Raw genomic sequence first — 24,144 nt, forward strand, 5'->3', positions numbered from 1 at the left:
CAACCAGATTCCATTATATAATATTTCAGAAAGTATACACTACTAAACAGTGTACATTACTTATAAACTTATTACAATGTAATTGGCCACTACCACATTACGGGTTCCTTCATCACCAGCTGATATCAAACAATTATATATCTACAGATTGCAATATTTCACCCAGTTTCCATCTTAATCTTAACTACACAATGTTACAGCCAGACCACAAGAATACAACACACACTAAACCTATCTTTCTCAGGCAGCGCTATTGTTCAAGCACATGGGAAGGAGGGGGGGAAGGAGTATACCTATATAAAACAATAAAGATCAGAGAGAAATGCACTCACCAGGGCTTGTCTTCAAAATATAAACAGATATTCTGGCAACATATTTTAATCAGTTACGTGGTCACATGGTCGACGTTTCGACCGCACAAAACGCGGTCTTCATCAGGACACATACAGACAGAGTACAGGACACACATACAAATATCCTCCATCTCCACCACCTTAAATACCCTAGGCAATAATTACAATGTCTAACCCCACCCCCTGCGTCCCCCCGGGACCGGAAGTGACACTTACGGGGCGGAAATGGCTTAATGTGCATCTTTCACACTATATATAGCCACCAGGCTCACCTCTACATCACCATTCGCTCTGCTACAACGCGCTTTGAAGCGCTAGAGTTATAAATATAAATGCATACATCGAGTGCAGGATCGCTCTGCCGCGGACTTCCGATTTGCATTCCAGCAAAACCGGAAGTCATGCGTTCCACTTATCCGGCTGCGTCACTTCCGGTGTGCACCTTAAGCTGTTGGAAAACTTAGCTTATGACATAGGTACCTACAAACCAAGCACTCGATTGCGCTGAATAGATAGACGTTGAGTGCTCTCATATCTAAACAACCTTAATTAGGATGTATAATTAGTTAATAAATATACTCAAAAAGGCATGCACATCCACATATATGCATGTCATAGATGGACTGTAGGGTATATCAGTGGCTTCAGGGAGAATATTGTAAACAAAAATAGCAACAGAAATATTAATATTACTATCCCCAAACCAACAATAATACAAATCATAAAAATCCAAGAGCAGATTTCCTAAAGATGTTACCTAACCAGATTCAATAACACTCAAAAAATCAGCAGATATATAAAAAAATATTTAAATACTGCTGCAAAATTCAAATAAAATGATGCAAAGAATTGTATTCATTTAGTCCCTTTGGGGACACTGTGCCCAGTTTGTGTATCCAGAAGGATTCTCTCCTCAATAACATAAGGCCACGGTCTCCACCTCTTCTAGGGGGCAGGATCCAATCAATCATCATATATTTTAATAGTGCAACTTGATGGTTTTTAAGCAGAAAATGCGCTGCTACAGGTTTATCCGTGACACGTTTATCAAGTGCCAATCTGATATCCGATCTATGTTGAGCCATACGCTCACGGAAGGATCTTACTGTCTTTCCAACATAAACAAGGCTGCATGGGCAGCATAAAATATAAATTATGTGATCCATTTGGCATGTTAGGCGATACCTGATGTTAATACGTTTTCCATTATGGGGGTGTGGAAATGAAGACCCAACTAGTAGGGCTCTGCAGGTGGTACAGCCCAGGCAACGGTAGCATCCATTCTTTTTTGTCAGCCAACCTTGTTCTTTCCTCACGGGCGGCCTATTTGTCCTGTAAAGGAGATCCTTCAGGTTAGCACCCCGTCGTATACTTAACAGAGGTGGCTTAGGTCCAATCACCTTAAGCACTGGATCTGTCTGTATAAGAGGCCACTGCTTCCTTACTGATTTTTGCACTGCCTTCAGGCCAGTGTCACAACGAGTCCCCAATATTAATCTGCCATCATGAGCATCAGGAATATCTTTTGCCTTACCAACGTCAGCTCTGGAGGCCAGTTTTCTTGCCCTGGTGAGGCATTTGTCAACTTCTTGTCTGGCATAACCACTGGCATAGAATCTGTTGCTAACCTCAGTTAGCTGGATCTCCACAAGTTCAGGATCAGAATTATTTCTAAGCACTTGTAAAAATTGTGATATCGGTAGATTGTGTTTTAATCCAACAGGATGGTGACTTGTGGCCAGTAACGTAGTGTTTTTATCTGTGGGTTTTCGATATAGCGTATAAGCCAAACGACCCTGCTTCTTAAAAACTGACACATCAAGGAAGTTCATACTGTCCCCATCAATTGCCCCTGGGACGGCCATGGGGTCGAATATGGCCCCGGCATATGCAAGTGTCACTTCCGGTGCCGGGGGGATGCAGGGGGTGGGGTTAGACTTTGTAATTATTGCCTAGGGTATTTAAGGTGGTGGAGATGGAGGATATTTGTATGTATGTCCTGTACTCTGTCTGTATGTGTCCTGATGAAGACCGGGTTTTGTGCGGTCGAAACGTCGACCATGTGACCACGTAACTATGCTCTGATTAAAATATGTTGCCAGAATATCTGTTTATATTTTGAAGAGAAGCCCTGGTGAGTGCATTCCTCTCTGTGCTTTATGAAATTTTTGATATCGATTGGATGTTATTGAATGGTCACCCAAGGCTTTCAACTACTGTTTGGATGTGAGTGCTGACTTATTCTGAATATTATATAAAACAATATATATATCACAGCCAGCCATATATATATAAAACTGAAACCAAACTTTTACATATTGTCTACTAAACTATGTAAGGCATAACCAAAGCATCACAGCTTGATAACCTGGCCGTTAACAAAGATTCCACTATGAACCACAATATTAATTACTACATAAATCATTACAAACTATACTAGCTACTTAATCTAAGCCATATCCCTAAGAACACATGATTTCTAAGTATTAGGGGTTTGGGAAAAGATGCTAGTTAGATTACTTAGTGAGGACTTTTAACTTGGGGCAGATGCGTATGCATGCAGCTAATAAACAGCATTCACATGCAGGATATTATGCATTCGCTAATGTGCGTATCTTTAATGTGTGTATGGGGTATGGTGAAATATGCGATCGCATGATGCTAATAATAGCATCGCTGTATGTACTTAAGTGTGAGTTTCTCAAAAATGGCGCTGGACTGCCATTCGCAAAATGGTGTAGTGCAGATTCTTATTTTAAAGATGGAGTAAGGTTACCATTCGCAAGATGGCATCGCTCCAAGCTAATTTTACACTGATTCTGTCTCAGCCACTAAACCAGCTTCGACAGTCCACCCTTTGATAGCAAACAACATGCTATCATACTCTGATTTTAAAATACATTTTAGGCTTGCATATGGGATATTATTTAACGTTATTTTTATGGGATGGCACAAGGTGGTTTCAATCCATCTATAATGGGTCTCTAGGAGGGAACATAAAACTACCATTATACACACACCGCGGATCTTGGGAGATCATGGGAAATATGTGGGGATGCACCAGTCCTATAAATGAAGTTTTGAAGGGGAACAGAGACTTACATCATTTAAGATGTTTAAATGAGAAAAAAAATAACATTTTAATAATACATTTTACGCATTTCTAAATATAATACATTATATGATGGTATTTTCTAGTTCAGTGTTGTAATGCAGTTCTACATTTACCTCAGTATTCATATGGTCACTACTAACCACCATTATAATTTTGTTCTTCCGGTTTACCTTATTTTTACATTTTCCATACTTCAACACATTAGGAACACACTTGACACATATGCCAATTACTATGATGACAACCAGTATAAGGATCAGGAGTTTACCTATGCTTGCGATCATTTCCTGGACCCAATCTTCTAGACCTGAGAACCACTTTGCTGGGTTCAACCATGAAACCCACTCTTCTACCTTCTCCTCTACTTTAGCCACTGAAAGATTGTGGTTCTTCCGAAATTCCCATTTTAACTGCAGAATTTCATCCATCTAGTGGTCTATTACCTCCTTTGGGTCGCTGGTATTGTTTGTGATATAAGTGCAACACTTTACTCCAAACTGAGTGGCCAAAGTTACGCAATACCCTCCGGTGACAGCTGTTAAGTAATTTAGCACTAGTCTGTGTTGCACCAGTTCTTTCTTGTACGCTTGCAATTCCCTACCTGTATACCTGAAGATGTCATCATATATCTCGGTGATATTATCTATAAATTTAGCAAGATCTTGGATATATCTAAAATTCAGTGTACCCTGAGCGATCCTGGTGGGATCCAATGCTACTAAAACTTGAAAGCCAGTTGTCTCACTAATTAACTGTGTGGCTTTATGCACATCACCAGGTATCATATTTCTTTTGCCTCTGTGTTCATACTGTGTGTGAAGATATGGTGATGGTGTGTTTTTATGAATACCAAGAATTTCACCATGTGTAAGGGTCATAATTTCTGGAAGTATTCTTCCCAAATAACATAACAATTACAGTACTAGGATTGGTCAGACACTCCCCTGATTTGGTATAGTACTCCTCCTCTCGACTCCATTTCATTGGTATCACTATCAGCTCTCCTCTCCATCCTCTGTCCTCCATAATAGAAACTGGATATCCCCAAACAGATCATCATGACAGAAACTCTGGAAAAAAGAACTAAGATGACCACAGCAGACCACTCCATTGCTGGAAGCACAGATCTACACATTTCTTTAGCTCAGGTATCTCACCGCACCTTTTAACCCTCCCGGAACAGGCTCGCAATCGACAGGTTCGTGTTATCTGCCTCGACTCCGCCCTGTATCTCCACCGGTTGGTTGACCTTTCTATAGTGAGTGGAATGGACCCAGGTATCTCTCTCGGCCACCTTCAGCAACACCTGAAACGGACCTTCCCACCGATCTACCGGACAACCTGAGCATAAGAAATTTTGGATCATAACAAATTCTCCAGGTTTGACATCATGACAATTTGCTTCTGGCATATCAGGTGACAACAATTTCAGTTTCTGCTGCTGTTGTTTTAACTGCTTACTCATTAATATAAGATACTTTACAATTACCTCGTTGTTACCTTTCGAATCTTCCTGCGGACTTATAATCAAATGAGGTTGTCTACCAAACAGTATTTCAAAGGGGGACAGATAAAAAAAAGAGACGGTCTGGGGTGATCTTGATATTATTAATACCCACCAACTTACACATGTTTGTTTTTAAAGACATCACCTGTGAAATGAGTATCCCTATACTCTAGGGATACCGTATCTGCATACAACCTTCTGTACAATTAAACCCTGTTAGTAATAGCTACTGCTCTAGGTAGTGTCTCAGCCCCTGGGTTTGGACAGTTTCCCAAGTACTTGACCTTAGCCTGGCATGGCTGCAATTTGTCCTTAGCAACCTTGTGTCCTGTGTGTGAGAGATGAAGCACAACAGTTTAGTATCATTTAAACATGGCATAAATGAAACAAGGCATAACAATATATCGTCCACATATTGTATCAGCACACATCCATTGGCAGGTTGAAAAGATTGTAAACATGTAAGGCCTGGGAGAAGATACTGGGGTTGTCTATGAACCCATGGGACACTCGTGTCCATGTGTGGTGTACACCTCCACCTATGTGAAAGCAAAAAGGTACTGACAGTCATTAGTTTCTCGCTCTGGGTCTCTCTCTTTTTAGAAGTGTTCTTGTACATTTTCCTTATGGCTACTTAAGAGAGGGTACAAATTACTTGTTACAATTTTTATGTTTTTTTTTTCAATAACTGTACCTGCACCCCCGTCCACATAAGGTGGCGGTGGTGCTCGTGAACCACTGGCAATACCTTCCACAACACTACCTTGCTGCATGTGCGCACCATTACTTCGGCTTCGACGCATTGCAATTTAGCGCTGTGGGTGTACTTTCTGGTAATGCGTTCACAACGCTAGTTTGCGTCGCTTGCACACTCTTAACCCATGCAACCCCTTCATGCTGCCACAATTTTAAACATTCCTAATATTTTATCTTTTTTTCACTCGAGAACGCACCAAACTGATGCGAGCTCGGACATTGTTCAATACATCCTTATCAAAACTACCAATTCTGGGAAATGGTCTAACATTCTTCCTCGTCATATTAAACCATAAATCACAATACCTGGTTGCATTGGCACCGTACTTAGTATGCATAATATGTCTTGCCGACCCAAGCAGCGCTTCCAACAGCAGCAAATCATTTAACATCTCTACCGTTTGCTTGGCCCCCATCCTGGGAGAACATAAGTTTTTCAATAAAGATTTAAACTGGTGAAAGACAGTCTAGATACTCTCACGACTTATGGAAGAAATTTCTAGATGCCTCAACTCAACTATGGAAGTTATTTCTAGATGCTCCCACTCACCTATGGAAGAAATTTCTAGATGCTCCCACTCACCTATGGAAGTTATTTCTAGATGCTCCCACTCACCTATTATCTCTCAGTTTACAATCACAAGTTTCCAGTGCGGCTCAATTACTATGCTCAAGTAACCCAACCTAATTACTAAACACTGCAATCACACTGAGAGCCTGTCCCTACAACAAAGACAACATGTACACCTGCTGATGTGTATAGAATGGTAGCTACTATCGAGCATCTAGGCTAACTCCTGCACCTAGCCCTTAAGGATCATACAATACCCTTAACATTTAGGACCCGTGTTACACCCTAAACAAATACTCACAATTACACATTTTTTTCCTGCGCAGAAAAATACACGTTAACCCAGTTATTGGCAACAATTGATAAAGTAATCTCAACGGCTTTGTTTAAAACATGTGGCAGCAAGACCGGAAATACGTATAGGCTATTGTGCGACTAGTCACATACACAATAATGCGACTACTACACAACCGTATGACTCTTACCCTAAGCTGCATATGCAAAAATGCATCTTTGCTGCGTATGCAACAATGCAACCCAGCCGTGTACGCAATACTGGGGCACCCCTTTTAGCATGCAATTCTATCAACAAACTTTTTCCTTTCTTGTCCCTGGATTCTAGTCAGCGTACCTTGAGTCATACGATAACGGATAGTGATCTCTCAGCATCAAGTGGTTGCAGGTACACCTTGCATGTGGCCACTCCACCCTTTGGTGAGAGATCGATAACCGTATGTTTATCGTGTGAATTGGTAAGTGACCTCACTCGATGAGCCCCCAACTGTTATATCATAATTAAACTTTGGTACAAACCTGCCTATAAACCTCTAAACAATCCTGCCTATAAACCTCTAAACATAGATGGCACTAAGTAGCGCTATGACCAGTCGCACACCCCAATAAATGCTCTCAGACTTTGGCCCTTATGGTCCAACGCACAAAAGTTATTATTCAAGAAAAGTACAGATAGTTACACGCTGTGATCTAAATACAGTAAGCACAAATAAATTATACAGACCCAAGGTACAGTTATTACATATGCATAAAACAGTGATTGAACTTCAAACAATGAGACAGAGAGAGAGATGTCTGCTGAGAGCACATGTCCAAGATGGCTGATGAGGGGGTGTGTGTGGGGGGTTGGGAATGACACATGCCCTATTGTCCAAACCGCATGGTCTCTAAACAAACTCCATTTTGAAAACTCACATAATACACTCCATTTTGAAAGTAAGAAAACTCACATTATGTTGTAACTCTGTAAATCATATATCCATTAATGATCACAATTATAATAACTACAACATCCTATTTGTACTATACAACAATAAAACTGAGTAGAATTATAACTGTATAAACTACTAAACAGTATACATTACTTATAAACTTATTACAATGTAATTGGCCACTACCACATTACGGGTTCCTTCATCACCAGCTGATATCAAACAATTATATATCTACAGATTGCAATATTTCACCCAGTTTCCATCTTAATCTTAACTACACAATGTTACAGCCAGACCACAAGAATACAACACACACTAAACCTATCTTTCTCAGGCAGCACTATTGTTCAAGCACATGGGAAGGAGGGGGGAATGAGTATACCTATATAAAACAATATATATATCACAGCCAGCCATATATATAAAACTGAAACCAAATCACTGCAAACTTTTACATATTGTCTACTAAACTATCTAAGGCATAACCAAAGCATTACAGCTTGATAACCTGGCCGTTGACAAAGATTCCACTATGAACCACAATATTAATTACTACATAAATCACTACAAACTATACTAACTACTTAATCTGAGCCATATCCCTAAAAACACATGATTTCTAAGTATTAGGGGTTTGGGAAAAGACGCTAGTTAGATTTATGTAGTGAGGACTTTTAACTTGGGGCAGATGCGTACGCATGCAGCTAATAAACAGCATTCACATACAGGATATTATGCATTCGCTAATGTGCGTATCTTTAATGTGTGTATGGGGTATGGTGAAATATGCGATCGCATGATGCTAATAATAGCATCGCTGTATGTACTTGAGTGTGAGTTTCTCAAAAATGGCGCTGGACGGCCATTCGCAAAATGGCGTCGTGCAGATTCTTATTTTTAAGTTGGAGTCTGGTTGCCATTCGCAAGATGGCGTCGCTTCAATCTAATTTTACACTGATTCTGTCTCAGCCAAAAAACCAGCTTCGACAACAGAGATAGAGGTGTACATATGGACAAAGAGGGGCACATACAGACACAGGCACATGTGACATAGAGGGGCACATACAGGAATAAACACAGGGAAATAGAGGGCCACATATGGACATAGAGGGAAAATATTGACATAGAGGACCACATACTGTACATAGGCACAAGGACATTGAGGCCCTATGTCCATATGTGCCACTCTATCAGCAGCAGACGCAAATGCAATCGCTTACAGATTGCAGTTCCTAAAATTGTTTGACAAAGCACAGCCGACATAAAGACGCCCACAGCTGCCTACTCATATCCGTCCAATGTCAACACTCTGTGTTACACATCGGTACCATCGATGCACATCAAGCAGTCATGCAGCATGTATGGCAGGTCCGACTAGCTGCAAACACTGCAGCTCTCCTCATGCGCACAGTGGTCTCATGTTGCAAATGTAATCACTATGGCTAATTTATGCATGCCCATGAAACAGTGTTGAAATGGTCAGATGCGCCACACCTGCATTTACTTAACCACCCCCAAACGCTGACCACATGACACTCCCTTTGCAAATGGATCCTCTGTGCGTAGATAATAGCAATGTGGAATATACTGGACAAGAGGACAGACCGGCACTAGAGACAAGGTAAGTATGTAGTCTGAGTGCAGGTGAGTGTCAGTAAGTAAGGGATGAGTGAGTGGATGTGCAACAAAATATTCAAACCTTTGGTGTGTCTGTGTGTGTCCTGTCTTTTTTTTTTATATTTCTTTTGCAGGTGAACTCGAGGTATCAGCGGGCCCTTATTGCCCAGCATGTTGGTACTTGTGGTTTTCCAAGTAACAACATGCTTGGGAGGCTTGCTGGGACCTCTAGTTCTCCTGAAAAGGACAATATTATTTGTTCTATTTTTTACACAATCAACCCAGCACCCACTTCCCAGGTGTGCCAGGGGTAGCTCTGGGCTATCAGCCCAGTCCTGATGTGCCCTGGAGAGGGGGAATGCCTTTATTGGGGGTCCCCACCTCTCCAGGGATCCCCAGCCTGGGCTGACTATGCTTTGGCCAGGGGACCCTGTGAAGCGGGTCCCACGGCTGTGGCATTACATCCCCGCTGGAAAGAGTCCGGTGCTGGTTGTGGCTAATACGAGGGACTCTTTACTCATTTTGTCCCCTCTATTTCCACAACCAGGACCTGCTCGCTGAGCCTGGTGCTGGTTGTTGAAAATACGGACGACACCTACGTCTTTTTCCCCTGTATTTTCACAACCAGGGCCAGCTCAAAAAAGCCCATTGCCGATTTTGCTTTTAGGGGGTGAGGGGGGGCACTTTCTTTTTTTTTTTTTCATTTTAGCACTATTATAGCTTTTTTTTCACACAAAAGCTTTCACGGATCTCACTGATCTGTGCATGTTTCTGTGTAACTTGTTTCTGTGCACCTGCTCAAGCTATACTCGCTAGCCTGAAGCAGTTTTATTATTTTGCAAGTTTTAGGTAAGTAATATCGTGCAAGTTAAAAATAAATAACATTGGCCGTTTAATATGTGTTCTATGGGAAACCACCTGGATGCGAATTCGGCATTGCGAGTTGCAGAAATGCAAGTAACATGCTAGTTTGCATGTTCTTTCATCCCATGACATTGGGTGAATTCTAAAAAAGTATAGCACTATACTTGCACTTTTAAAGAACTTGCGCCCTTTTACATTTAGCCCATTAAGCTCAAAATATCTTATGGAGAAGATAAATAGGGTCTGTCTGTATGCAGAATAGATCATTGACAGTTATTATTACTTGTAAATTATATTTTCTAACTACAGACCCCATGTGTGCCTTCTCTAGAAGATATTTAGAGGGATATATGTTTGGACAGATAGCCATTTTATAAAAATTACTATTACAATCATAATATATATTTTATTTATGTGTATGCATATATATTTTATTTTTTAATCATTGCTTTTTGGAAACCCTCCTCTAGAACTACCTTCTCCCCTTGTACACGCGGCGCACGCAACCCAGAAGTGTACCACCTGAAGTGCGGCGCCATTACACGGGGGGACCATTGTAGGAGGATTAGGCTGTTGGACTTTATCATTTCACTCCCACACGCGCGCCACATGATACCCGGAAGTACTACACCGGAAGTTAGGCACCGGAGGACAGGGGTCATTATCAATTAGGAGGCTGTATGTGTATGTATATAAAAGACGTTTTTCACAGTACAAGCACCATTTTGCCCTTGAAAAAGTCTCATAATGAGATGAAACGCGTTGGGACATTCACCTATACCTAATTGTGATTTTAATAATCAATCCCTGTTTGAAGGGTATTTCTTTGTTATACTGTTGAATAAACAGTCATTGTATTATTGATTACCTAGTCATCTTTACAACATAGTCTCCCCATGCACACCCACATGCAGTGATTGTGGACACAGGACCAGCAGACTTCAAGGTCAGGTAAGTCACCATATTCCTACCTTATGATACTGCATTCTGGTGTACCTGTGACTCTGATACTGCGTTCCTCTCCTGAGGTGGTCAGGAAAGTGGAGGAGAAAGAGACTGTATTCACAAACATCCAGACTACGTTTCATTCAAAACAACAACCTGCCCAAAGTTTTTGCTGACCTAATTGCATACAAGCAAAAGTCTGCACATGTGAATACTCTGCCGACAGATGTTGCCCACCCGATTTACATATATCATCTGCCGGTAATACCCAGCCTCAAGTTGTTGCCTACCAGTGTGGTATCATGATTAGACTGTTTCATCCTCATTTGGGATAAATATATATTATCTTACTATTGGGGACTCCAAACTTGGCTACTGGATTGTTTCTATACCAATAGGACTCCAGTCCTGAACATCCAGCCACAAGTTCTTGCCTACCAGTACAGCATTTAGACTGTTATATAGATTTATTTAGAATAACTATTATACCAAGACACCAATACCACGGAGCGTTTTATCTATTTTGTTATATGTAATGTTATATGTACGTTTTCTTCCGTGGTGGGACTGGGTGCCAAATTCTAACTTGCGCCTGGGTCATATTACGCCGTGAATGAACCAAAGTTGCACTACAGTATATAAAACTTGTAGGACTTACCTAGAATTGTGCCTAATACCAGTGTGCATATCTATTACCAGACTCCATGCTTTTAAACCAATAAGGTAGGGGTTCTAATCCAGACTGAGGGCGTCTCCTTTCCCTCAGAAGTGCAATAAGCACATTAAATGGAGTATATGGGAAAGATTTCTGGACTGCACACCCTGTAATATTATACATGTACCTCACTTTTTTATTTTCATTCTTTATATGCAGCTGTGGCTGCTCTTAACTATCTCTTTTACACTGCACTTTTCTTACTATGGCGGTGCCCTGGGGTGGCTTAGCTGGGCCAGTTTGGGGGTGTCCTGCGCTCTGGATTTGAATCCTAGTATGTTAGGGACCTACCCTAAAGAGGTTACCTGGATATGGTGGGTAGGCCCATAACCTTGGCCAAGATTATGCTAAAAACCTCTATTGATTGCAAAATTCTATTGCATTTATATATTATTAATAATTTGGAGTTGTGCACCTGAGATTTGTCTGATTTTGAGGTATGTGGTCAGAATTTCTCCGGTTACATTGTTGAGGTTGGCATTGATGATGTCATCATGGTTAAGTGTCAACATCCTTAATGTTGACACATGCAACATATCGACATTGACAGAATCTCGACATCGGAAATGTCGACATTGTCATAATGTCAACATTTCCATTAGGATTATGGTTAGGGATAGGATCAGACTAAAAGCACAGTCTCGACATTTCAGCAATGTCGACATTACATCAGTTAATATCATGTTCAATTTTAATGTCTACAAAATATACCCCACCCCATTGTGGCTATCCCTCTTCTCTCTCAGGGCATGACAGAGTTGAGATTGAGGTACTGTAGAGATTGAATCTGAATTGTAGTCAGGTATTTTTATAAATAATATGTGGGGCATGGAGAGCATATGTATGTGTGTATTTTTATGTATATGTGTATATAGAGTATGTACTGTATTTATACACACACATAGCAATATCCACACCAGACCCCACATAAGCATGACTGGTGTGCTTATTAGCGTTATGCAACATTTCAGACCTGAGAGACCTTTTTGCAATAAAAATACAAATAAATCAGCCAGTCACTTGGAGTCCAAAAGTACAAAAAGCGTTTCTGACCTACCAGAAGCTTTTGATGAAGGACCAGCTGATTTGGCGGTGATGTTCCAGTGTGTTGGACTGGACACCTGGCACACTGGGGGGGAGGGGGCACTGTCTGCAACTATGTCCTAGTGTACACAACATTGCATAGTGTAAAGGTGACAAAGGGACATTACACTGATGGAAAAGGCATGCCTTAAGGACACACCCCCTTTTAAATGGACACGCCTAGTTTTCTGACAAGCGCGTGCATAAGTACAAATTTAGATTTTCCATACCCCCACTTCAAAATTCCCACTTTGACCACTGCCCCGACTGCTAGGGTGGGAGAACTCCGGCCCTCTGTCTCCCACCACTGCACAATGACAAGTGGCCTGACCAGCCGCCGGCTTGTCATTGCGCTACAGTACTGTACCTCCCAACCACGGCTGCTGCTGAGAAGAGCCGGGTGTAGCTGTTTGTTCCCGGCTACACAGTCCATGGTGTACTGCAGCGTGACTGTCTCCCGGCTTCCCCTATCAGAACTGGGGCATGAGAGCATGCCCCGGAAGTTCAGTAGCTGAGCAGCAACAGTGCAGAGTAACGGAGGCAGTGGCACCAGAAAGATTTTCACAGTGACCCAGGTGTAAAAATTCCCTATAATAGTAAGTTATAAGGCAATGTTGCTTACAACTGTAACATTATATTGGATTGTGTTTCTTTGTGTTTTGTACTTTTTCTTTCTTCTTCCAATGTTTTTTGTGTTTGCATTTATTGTTACCTGTCTGTTGAGCAGCTGTGGGTGGTTGGCAGCCAGCTCTGGGAGACTAAATCTGTTTTTATTAAGATTTTCATAAGATAAAGTACAAACAATTACATACAATGAAAAGATACAATACATTTTGACTATCCAAATGATATCAGTATGTATTTATATGGCTGCTTTACTGACACACAGTATTTTATGATTTAATCCTATCCTATTTTTCCTGTTTATATTCCAGATACAAAGAAAAGCAGAGCAGGAAACTGGGCAGAGCAGAAAGCAACAAGAGCCATCACTGCTGTTACTGTACAGTACTGAACAATGCACATTTCTATAAAGAGCTTCCTTTCTTCAGAGCTGCTGTAAAACTCCTTTGTAGAAAAATTTTTCTTGAGAAACAGGCAAAGGGTCAGATTTGATGTTAAGTTGGGTCACACCATCAGGAAGACAAAGATTTCCCTTCCCAGCGCCATAACACTTACTGGAACTTAACCATTTATCTATTATAATAGTCCTTATTTCTTGGAATTTTGCCCAGTGCCACAAAAAAGCTTTTAGATTTGTGTGTCTCTATATCCGGAGTTGGAATAAGGCTTTGGAGAGCTCAGGACACTTAACACAGGGTGGTCCTGTGGTCTATAATTAAGAGCATAGCATCATAATTCCAGAGAGAGAGAATGAGAGACTTATGGTATGCTTTGGTGGTAAATATTAAAGCGGCTTTCATTCCAATTCTGTCACAAATGAACAATTTAACACATATTCAATTACAATCGTGCAAAAGTCCCATTTTTGAATGTTCTGTTTGCACTTTTGTTACCGTCTACACGTATTGGATCTGTACTCCATGTCTGCTTGAGAGTAAAGGACACGCAGGAAAATCAGCATGGGTCGACAACCACTCATGAGAACAGGAGTATTTGGAACAGACTCTGACTGGCCACTTTAAGTCCAAGGAAACTACACCTAAGTGGCCCAGTGTGTGTCAACAAAATGGGGCTGTCCAAGTCATGGAGGGGCACGACTTGTTCTAGCCCGCACTCCAGCACCTTTTCTCTCTGTGGACATGCATACACATACTATAACTAATAAAATAAATACCTGTCTGTGTTAACTGACTGAAGACAGTCAGTCTGGGTCAGAGGACAAAGTTGGAGTGTGTTCAAGTAATTGTAGGGAAGAGGAACTAAAATTGATCATGATTCGGGTGTGGTATATTTTGTCATCATTCCTCATGTTGACATGAGGATGTCAACATGGTAGTAATGTCTACATGCAGCATGTTGACATGTCAACATTCCATGTGTGTATACTGATGAAATGTTGCCATGATTATAATATCTAAAAAAACATTCCTGGTGGTCTAGTGGGGACTTGGCAGGTATGGCGGCGTCTTCCGGGTCCAAAGGTGACATTAGCATGATTTCTGGCGGATCCTGCATTGCTTACAGCGGGTAGTATGACTTACCTTAACCCTCCCCCTAGCACCTAACTCTATCCTCCCCTTCTAAACCCTAACCCTATGCTCCCCTCCCATAGTCTAACCCTCCCTTCCCGTAGCCTAAATACCAAATTCTAGTGAGCAAGTGTCCATCAGTGAAGGCCAAACATCTGTAGATCTTCAACCTCATCTCCCTACACACTTTCTCCCATTCTTTCTGGTCAACCATTGTCTGATTCCACCACCCCCGCCTCTCGATATCTCCTCCCTGCCTCCAAGACTTCTCCAGCACTGCCCCATGACCATGGAATGCTCTCTCTTTCTATCCATCAGACCCTCTTCCATCCTCCATTGCTTCAAATGCATTCTCAAACTCATTCATTCCAACTTACCAGACCACTGCCCTCAATTCCTTTGGTGTCTTCCTAGTACCGCCACTTCTACTTCTCCCATTTCGAATGTCAGCTCTAGCAATCAGAAACCCCTCCATCTTCTTGTTTCATCCCTTTCCCCTTTAAATCATGTAACTTCGTCAATAAAAATATATAAAAATTATATATACAGTACATGGGTGTAACTACCATTGGTGCAAGGGGTGCAGCTTCTATGGGGCACAGAGCTGAAGGAGCCCATCTTCCTTGTAAAAGTTACATGTGTTATGTACATTTTTCACCGGGTTGGGTACGTGATCCTGGTACTGATATTGCCGGCAGTCAGAATCCTGGCAGCGTAATCTGTCTTTCCTCATACGTGCCGTCCTGCCTTTCTGCATCCTTGCTACTCTGTTTCTTTCCATCTGCACCACTACCTTCTCCCCAGCCACGCCACTGTCTTCCCCTCATCTGTGTCACTCTTTCTTCCTCTATCTGCACCACTCTGGCTCTCACCCCATCCGCACCAATCTGTCTTCCCCAATCCCTACTGATGTGTATTTTCCCATTGTGCTAGCCTGTATTTACTCATCTGACCTTACCCATCTGCGCTGCTCTGTCTTCCCGCATCCATACCACTCTGTACTCCCTATTCATGTTGCTCTGTCCCCCCAAACCATGCCACTCTGTCTCCCCCATCCACACCACTGTTTTCCACCCATCTGCATCACTTTGTCCCCACCATCCGCACCACTGTTTTCCACCCATCTGCATCACTTTGGCTCCCCCCCATCTGTGCTGCTTAATCTCCCCCCTCTCAATGCCTTTCTGTTTCCCCCATCCACACCACTCTGTGCAGCTCTATCTTCTGCACACACTTCAGTTGCATAAACTGTATGTGTATATGTCAATGAGCACACAATTCTGTGAATTAGCAGCGCCACCATTTTGTGAGTGACAGCAATCTCACTCTGTGAGATTGCTTCAGCTGCAGTTAACCACAAGGTGTGATGGCATACCATATCTGTATTGCACAAGGAAACACGTACATTAAGGCGTCAGCCTTAATTATCGGAATTTCATTGCATTTTTAAGTTTGAGTGGCAGAAATTCAGTAGGTTTTGTGAAATTTCAGATCATGTCTAAGAAGCCTCAATGGGACATGTGAAACCGTAAGGTTTTTTTTGTCTATGTAACATCATAGCTTTTTTTTATAATTTATTAACCAAAAGGGTTTGGAGACCAAACTGTGCCACCTGCAGGGGAGAAGGGCAACAAAATGGTACACTAGTGCTGGTGGAGTAGGGGACAGCACACAGAAGGTGTTTTGTGGGTGCAGAGGGAGAGACAGCTGTGGAGACGAGCAGCAGTGGGGGTGTGGGGCAGTGCACAGGGGCATTAGTGGGTGACAGAGGGCTCACTAGCGTGGGGCATGCTTCTAAGAAAATCATATCAATCAGACACAGATGTATGGATGAATTAGTGAGATCCATCCATGCATCTGTTCAAAATTGAATAGATGTAATATATATATATATATATATATATATATATAAATAATAAATGATGTACCCCCAAAGCATAACTAGCCCCAGGCTTTTCTCTGCCAGTCCTGGTTGTAAAAATACAGCGGACAAACAACATTTATTTTATTTATTTATTTATTTATTACCAGTTATTTATATAGCGCGCACGTATTCCGCAGCGCTTTACAGAGAATAGTTGGCCATTCACAACAGTCCCTGCCTCAGTGGAGCTTACAATCTATGTTCCCTATCACATGCACACTAGGGTTAATTTTTGTTGGGAGCCAATTACCAGTGTATTTCTGGAGTGTGGGAGGAAACCGGAGCACCCGGAGGAAACCCACACAAGCACAGGGAGAATATACTAACTCTGCACAGCTAGGGCCATGGTGGGAATCGAACCCACGACCTCAGTGCTGTGAGGCAGTAATGCTAACCATTACATCATCTGTGCTGCCCCTGGGCAGTGGGTGACGGGTTGATTGTGTAAGATGCGCCCCCACCCCCAAAGCACAACCAGCCCCAGGCTTAACACTACCGGTCCTGGTTGTGAAAATACAGGGGACAACATAGGGGTCCCCCGTATTTAGCACAACCAGCACCGGGTTATTCAGAACCAGTCCTGGTTGCCAAAATACAGGAGACAAACGACATAGGGATTCCCTGTATTTAGCGCAACCCGCAATGGGCTCTGATCCAATGCTGGTTCTGGAAATACAGGGGAAAGAAATGAGTAGGGTTCCCCAGTAAACTCCAGCACCAGACCTTTTCTAGCAGGAGGATAATGCCACAGCTAGGGGAACCCTTTCACCGGGTCCTCCAGCCAAAGCATTACCCCTGACCGCTAGTCGTTCCGTGCCAGGGAACCCTGGGGAGCTGGGAATCCCCCCAATAAAATGGTCTCTCTCTCCAGGCCTAGGCTGATAGCCCAGAGCTATCCCTACAGTATATATTAGGGATGTGCAGGCTCGGATAGGTTCGAGTTTGCACGTTGAGTTCGGATTTTTCCCTCCAAAAAAACGGAACTCAGAAAGAGGCTAAACGTCATCTTACATGGACGAACATCATCATTCCTGGACTTTTTTAAACGTCATCTTACATGGACGAACATCATCATTCCTGGACTTTTGTCCAGGAATGATGATGTTCGTCCATGTAAGATGACGTTTAGCCTCTTTCTGAGTTCCGTTTTTTTGGAGGGAAAAATCCGAACTCAACGTGCAAACTCGAACCTATCCGAGCCTGCACATCCCTAGTATATATATATATATATATATATATATATATATATGCTAGTGATATACATGTATGCTTATTATAATAATAATCTTCAATCACTGTGTCAAGTGAATTTTTTACATTTCCAGCCATATGTTCAGACATACAACTAAAAATTAAATAAATAAATGAAAATAGCATATAGTGCTGCAGGTTATACAAAGGCTAATGAATTTCCACCAGAAGTGTGATGCTGTTAATATTTGTGTAAGTGCACACCATTGTGATGGAGAATTTGGAATCCACACTGAGAGGCCTATTTTGGGGGGGTACCCGCAAATATTAAGGATCCCACAGATGTTATGAAGGGAATGTATACGATATCTCTGATATCTGCTGCAGTCCCTCATTCTCATCTGCAAATGCAGCCCTATAGGTTTCAATGACGGCTGCAGTGCTGCTGGATTTACTAAGCTCCGGAGTGCAAAGTTTATCCCCGATAGAAAAACGCCATCTCCAGAAGGAGTTATCCCATAGTAACCTATGGGCTACTATATCGCAAATTCTTCCAGAGAGGGATTATTAGGATCCTCTCTTTCGGCCCCTGGTGATGCATGCACCAGCCGACGGCCGCGCACGTGCATTGACTGCAGGAGACCCGAACCAGGACAGGTGGGAGGTGGAATCTTTAATCCTTACTTTACAACATGGTTTTTTTATGCTTAAACATTGATATTGTTGAAAGTATCAATAAATCTAAAGGTTTTATTTTATTGACCGTTTTAATTTTTTTTTCCCATGAATGGGTGGGTGGGGGTCCCAGTGTATTGCTTTACCTAGGACCTACAATGCCGTTAAGATGGCCCTACATTTGAGCCCGGAGGACTCTGATCAGGTGAAGTTCCCTCTCTAGCCCAATTTAGGTTCCCATTCACAAAGAGGGACTTCTGGATTCCATATTCATATGACACTGAGCATTTATTCTACAGCCCGCTGTCTTTTGCTTACATGACATTACACAGTGCATTTATTAAATTAATTACATCGGTTTATAAGTATAGGTTTTATCTATCTGTGTGTTTTCCTGTTTCTAACATTGTGACCTATTTTTAGTTGCATATGCAATTTATTAAATATATATATAATCTCCTGAGAGCTAATATAGCGTTCTTTTATTTTTCTATCAGTCTGTTTTTTCCTGTAAATCACACACAGGTTTGCCCAAAGCAGCAGCTACAACTGACTCTTAACTTCTATACATATAATAAAATAAAGTCCCTGGTAGGCATCTGTCTGTCTGTTCGGGCTAATCTCTAGAACCAATGGACAGATTTTGCAACAGTTTTCACTTTCTATAAAGCATTTATCGAGGGAGGATTAGGTGTATGTAACATTAATGTAAAAGGGAACTGAGCAGTGATGATTTTAGTGAAGTCAATGAAAACACAGCTTTCTGAGCGCTTTCCTGGCTTCCCATTCCCGGTAAGAGTCTGCTTTGGCATGACAATAAATAAAGCACAGGGACAGACACTTAACGTGGCTGGAGTTGACCTGAGTGGAGACTGTTTTTCTCATGGACAACTCTACGTGGCCCTTTCACTTGTCACAAAAATACTAGGGGTCTATTCATGTAGATCTTCAGTACAGAATTGTTACTTATCACTATAGATTGCATCAGTTTGATCATGTTGTGATCTATAGCTTTGCTAAGTAGCAATCCCTGTACCCTGACCTGTTTGGAGAAGCGATGCAATAAATCCCAGTGTGGCGGTCCAGTCTTTTCCATTCCGCGCATGTGCCTGGCGGCTACAGCCTGAGAGCGAGTCGGCCATGGGGGCAGCGGGCAGTCAACGGTGGCCTGGCATAGTCATATGTTTGGTCACCTAATATATAGCAGCGGTGTTGGGGAGAGAGATTAAGCCGGCAGTGGCCAGTCAGAAGAACACTAAGGTGATTGATCTGGCACATACAGTTCAGGGCGGCGGTGGTGAGGGAGCAGATTTAGTTTTTTCTTTCCCTGGACTCCTCTGATTGGCCAGTGACTGAGAACAGGGTGGGGAGACCAAGGAGAAGGCAGGGAGACAGGAGTCTTCTCTGCTCTTCTGCCCTGAGGAGGCACTCTACGCCGTCCTGAGATGGCAAAGTTTTTTGTAAAAGTGAATGGAAAGCTGTGCTTCTGTGAATCGCTCTCTCCATACTACTGTATGGGGGAGCGATATCTACACTGATCAGAGTCACCGCTGGAGAGATCTCAGATTGACCCCTACTATATGAATAGGAGAAAGTAGTAAAAAGCACTGCTTTAGGAATAGACCACAAAATCTTGCCGTGTTAACGTCAGGAGGAAAAACAACTATTGTCGTTTGCAAGGAAATCGTATAAGACCACGATCAATAATGACTATCAATGTAAATTCAAAATTGCTCCAGTGCGAAGCAGGAGCGGATCACTAGTTAGTTATATTTCCAGCACCATTGTGGTTTTTTTATGTTCTTTAGTTGATTTAAGTGAATAATACATCACCAACAAAGAGAGCTACTGTACTTTGTATTGTGATATTTATGTATCTACTTCCAAAATGTCCGCGTTGAATATAATTTACACTGCTAAGGTTCAAATAAAGAGCAGAAAACAGATATGAGAGGAACCATGTTGCTCATTTTAAACACTCCACAGGTAATGCCATTTGTCAGGATTGGGTTGAGGGATTATGATAGAGCTGGATGGCCTGAAATAATGTGGTCTAAAAGCTGAAAGTTTTCATGCATAAGGGGCCTATTTAATTTATCATCCATTATTTGCAAGATATCCCTCGAAAACAGCCGTGTATGTGTATGTGGTGTATGTGCAAATATTAAGGATCCCCCAGATGTTCCATGAAGGGATTGCAGCTGATATCTCCAATATCTGCCGTGGTCCTTTTATTTTTGGCCACAAATGCAGCCCATATGTATGGGTTCTACTATGAAGCTGGATTTACCAAGTTCTAGAATGTGAAGCATACCAGACTGTGAGAGAGGTCAGTAATAGCCACACCTGGTGTCACCACGACTCCATTGTATCTTTGTGGCCCTGTCCCCCGCTATGCAATGCAGCAATCGGGAGTCTCCCGGACATCCTGTGAGAGTAAGCAAATATGGTACAAATTATTATTATTATTTTGGAGAACACATAGGATTCCTCCTCCCTTTTTCTGTGTGGTTGAGATAAGGATATACATCTAGAAATGCATGCATATAAGATTGTGCTTGTTTTGTGCCGTTGTCATAGTTTCCCTCAGGCTATGGTCTATGCAATGCATTGGAGTAAGCACAACACTTGTATCAGTACCATGATAATTACCCACATCCATGGAGAGGTATCATCCACCTCCTGCTTCACTGTTACAGGTTTTCCACCTTGTCCTTTTATATGGATAATATTCAGGAGACCTCGTCATTGCATATAAACACAGAAAGTCCCAGAGCAAATCGTAGTCCCACTCAGTCACCGAAGCTTTAGCAATGTACCAGACGGATCTCTCGGTTGTGATGCGATTCTCCGCCTCTTTAACATAGGTGATCAGCGGCTTCCCCAGAAAACCTGTAACAGGGAGGCAGGAGGTGGATGACACCTCTCCACGGATGTGGGTAATTATCATTACAGCAACAGAGTTTTTGAATTGACTAACAAATCTACTAATCAGTGACAAATACTGTGTTGAGCATGAGGAAAAAACTAACATTGACTGAACTGTGCCCTGCCTATGCTGCTTGCTATACTGATAAAGCACTAACCCACATAACAATACAAGGAGCTTGCTAATTGCTTTTTACCAGCGGTTCTGGACTTTCATTTGATAACCCTTACTATAGACGGTGAACGTAAATTTATAAATCAGACTTTTTATATGTTTTAAGACAAATTTTTTAATTGTATGAATTTGTCATATGGCCATATAAATGTATTAAATGACTGTTATTGATTAATGGTGTAATGTAATTTATTATTGAGCCAACTGTGCAGCGCTTTCTATATTTTCTTATTATAAATGACATATTTGTCTCTTATTTTTCTGATCCTTTCTGTGTTTTACAGTTTTTGTTTTGTTTGTTTGTTTTGGGATTTTTTCTGCACAATAGGGGGAAGGTGAAGTTCACTTCCACAGAGATGTTATGAATAGGTCAGATGTAAAACACATTATCTTATATTTATCTCAGTGTATCCAGGCTAAACAAACATGTTTTTACTTTATTACATGTTACACAGTAACATCAATTATTTATCTCAAAAACGTTAATAGACTATTATTTTTTATGTTTAAAGTATATTATTATTATTATTATTTAATTTATTTATATATATATATTTTTTGCATTTTGCCAAAGTTAAGAAGCATTTACACAATGGGGACAGCTCACGTAACATTGGACACATTTGTGTCCTGACTGCAATCTGGAAAATACACATACATGAAGATGCACATTTACAGGGACAGCTGTACATCATGCCGTAAGCCTTTCCCTGTCACCCTCTGCCTTCTCAACACCTACTGCCACCCTCTGCCTCTCACTGCCATCTGCTGTCTCTCACTGTCAACCACTGCCTCCCCAAGTCACCCACTGACTCCCCAGTCACCCACTGCCTCTCCCTGCCACCCCCAAAGCCTTCACAGGGGGCATAAACTTAACATTTGCATTAATGTATTAAAAACCACATGCCGGGGCAGAGGCTACAATAGGAGCTCGTCCCATCAGTGTGTTAGAAATTAAGTGATCGCATTAGTGGTCACTTCATGTGTATAGGTCTCTATAGAAGAAGAACCTCCCACTCTTGGCAATAAACTCTCTATGCCAATAAATCTCCCTCTCCCCCAATGACAATATTTCACTTTGTAGCATTGACACCCCACCACCTATGTTCCCATAGATCCCTCCACCCAGTGGCAATAGATTCACCCCCTGGCATTACAATCTCCTACAGAGTGCAGTGGAGCTGGTTTCAGTGGGGTCTGACCATTAGTCTCGGAGTGCCTCAGTTCCTCTTTGCACTTGACTTTATCTTTAATATCTAGCTCATGATTGGCATTCTGGAGTGCAAAATCGGGCCTGACAAGCAGGAGGAAATCTCCTGTTAAAATGCTGGGGGTTGGAGCAGGACAGGGCATTTGCATGGGATCATGACAGAGAAAGTTCATCTGGCTGTGGTTGCATTCTAGGGCATATCAATAATGGGTGCAGGGTGTGCGAGGAACACGGGCCCCTGGGTCCGGGGGGGCCCCGCACCGTACACCCTGCACCCATAATATTACTTACCTCTCCGGAGTCCCACGTCAGCGTGGGGATCCGGTGCTGTAAAGTTACTGGAAAATGGCCGTGGCTGCCATTTTCCCATCGTTTGCGCATGCGCAGTACAGGGAAAATGGCCACCGTGGCCATTTTCCCAGTGACCTGTGCATACACTATAGACTCTGGGCACAGTCTAGTGCCCAGAGTCTATAACTCCGGCGCAGGCCGCGCACAGCTCAGTGCGCTGCTGGCCGCCGGGTGGAGAGGAGGGGGCCTGTGTCAGAGACTGCACACGGGCCCCCTCCTCTCTAGAAACGCCCCTGGTTGCATTCCATGTGAACATTTAAATTAAGTGGTTAAATATGTTGCCTAGTTAATAGGACTCTGCTGGGCAATGAAACTGTAATTACACAAAATAGAAGAAAGTAGGAGTGCACAGGTGGTACCCTTAGGGGCATATTCAATTGTATGCGAGAATAGCAAAAAACCCGCACCGGCACCTGAGGTTTTTCCTGCAGGTGCGGATTTTTTGCAATTCTATTAGGTGCGTGGTTTTTTTAAAAAACACGCACCGGGAGGTTTTTTCCACACACCTCCAAAGCAAGCGTGATTTTCCCAAAAATCGATGATTTAAGGAAAAATCACCGGGACTTGCTCTAACACCCCCGCGGCACCCCCCCTGAGGACTAATTAAGCAATTGGAAGTATCCATTTAGCTTAATTAGCCCTTAATTACTCACCTTCCTCAGCGCTGTCTTCTGCATCTTCTTCTGCATCCAGCGTCGGGAGCCGGCTCTCCTGCATCAGGGTGAGTATGTCAGTGTGTGTGGTGTATGTAAGTGTGTATGAGTGAGTGAGTGTGTGTGTGA

This window comes from Taudactylus pleione, unplaced genomic scaffold (genome assembly GCF_031769625.1).
Source record: "Taudactylus pleione unplaced genomic scaffold, aTauple2 ptg000446l, whole genome shotgun sequence".
Classification (NCBI taxonomy): domain Eukaryota; kingdom Metazoa; phylum Chordata; class Amphibia; order Anura; family Myobatrachidae; genus Taudactylus; species Taudactylus pleione.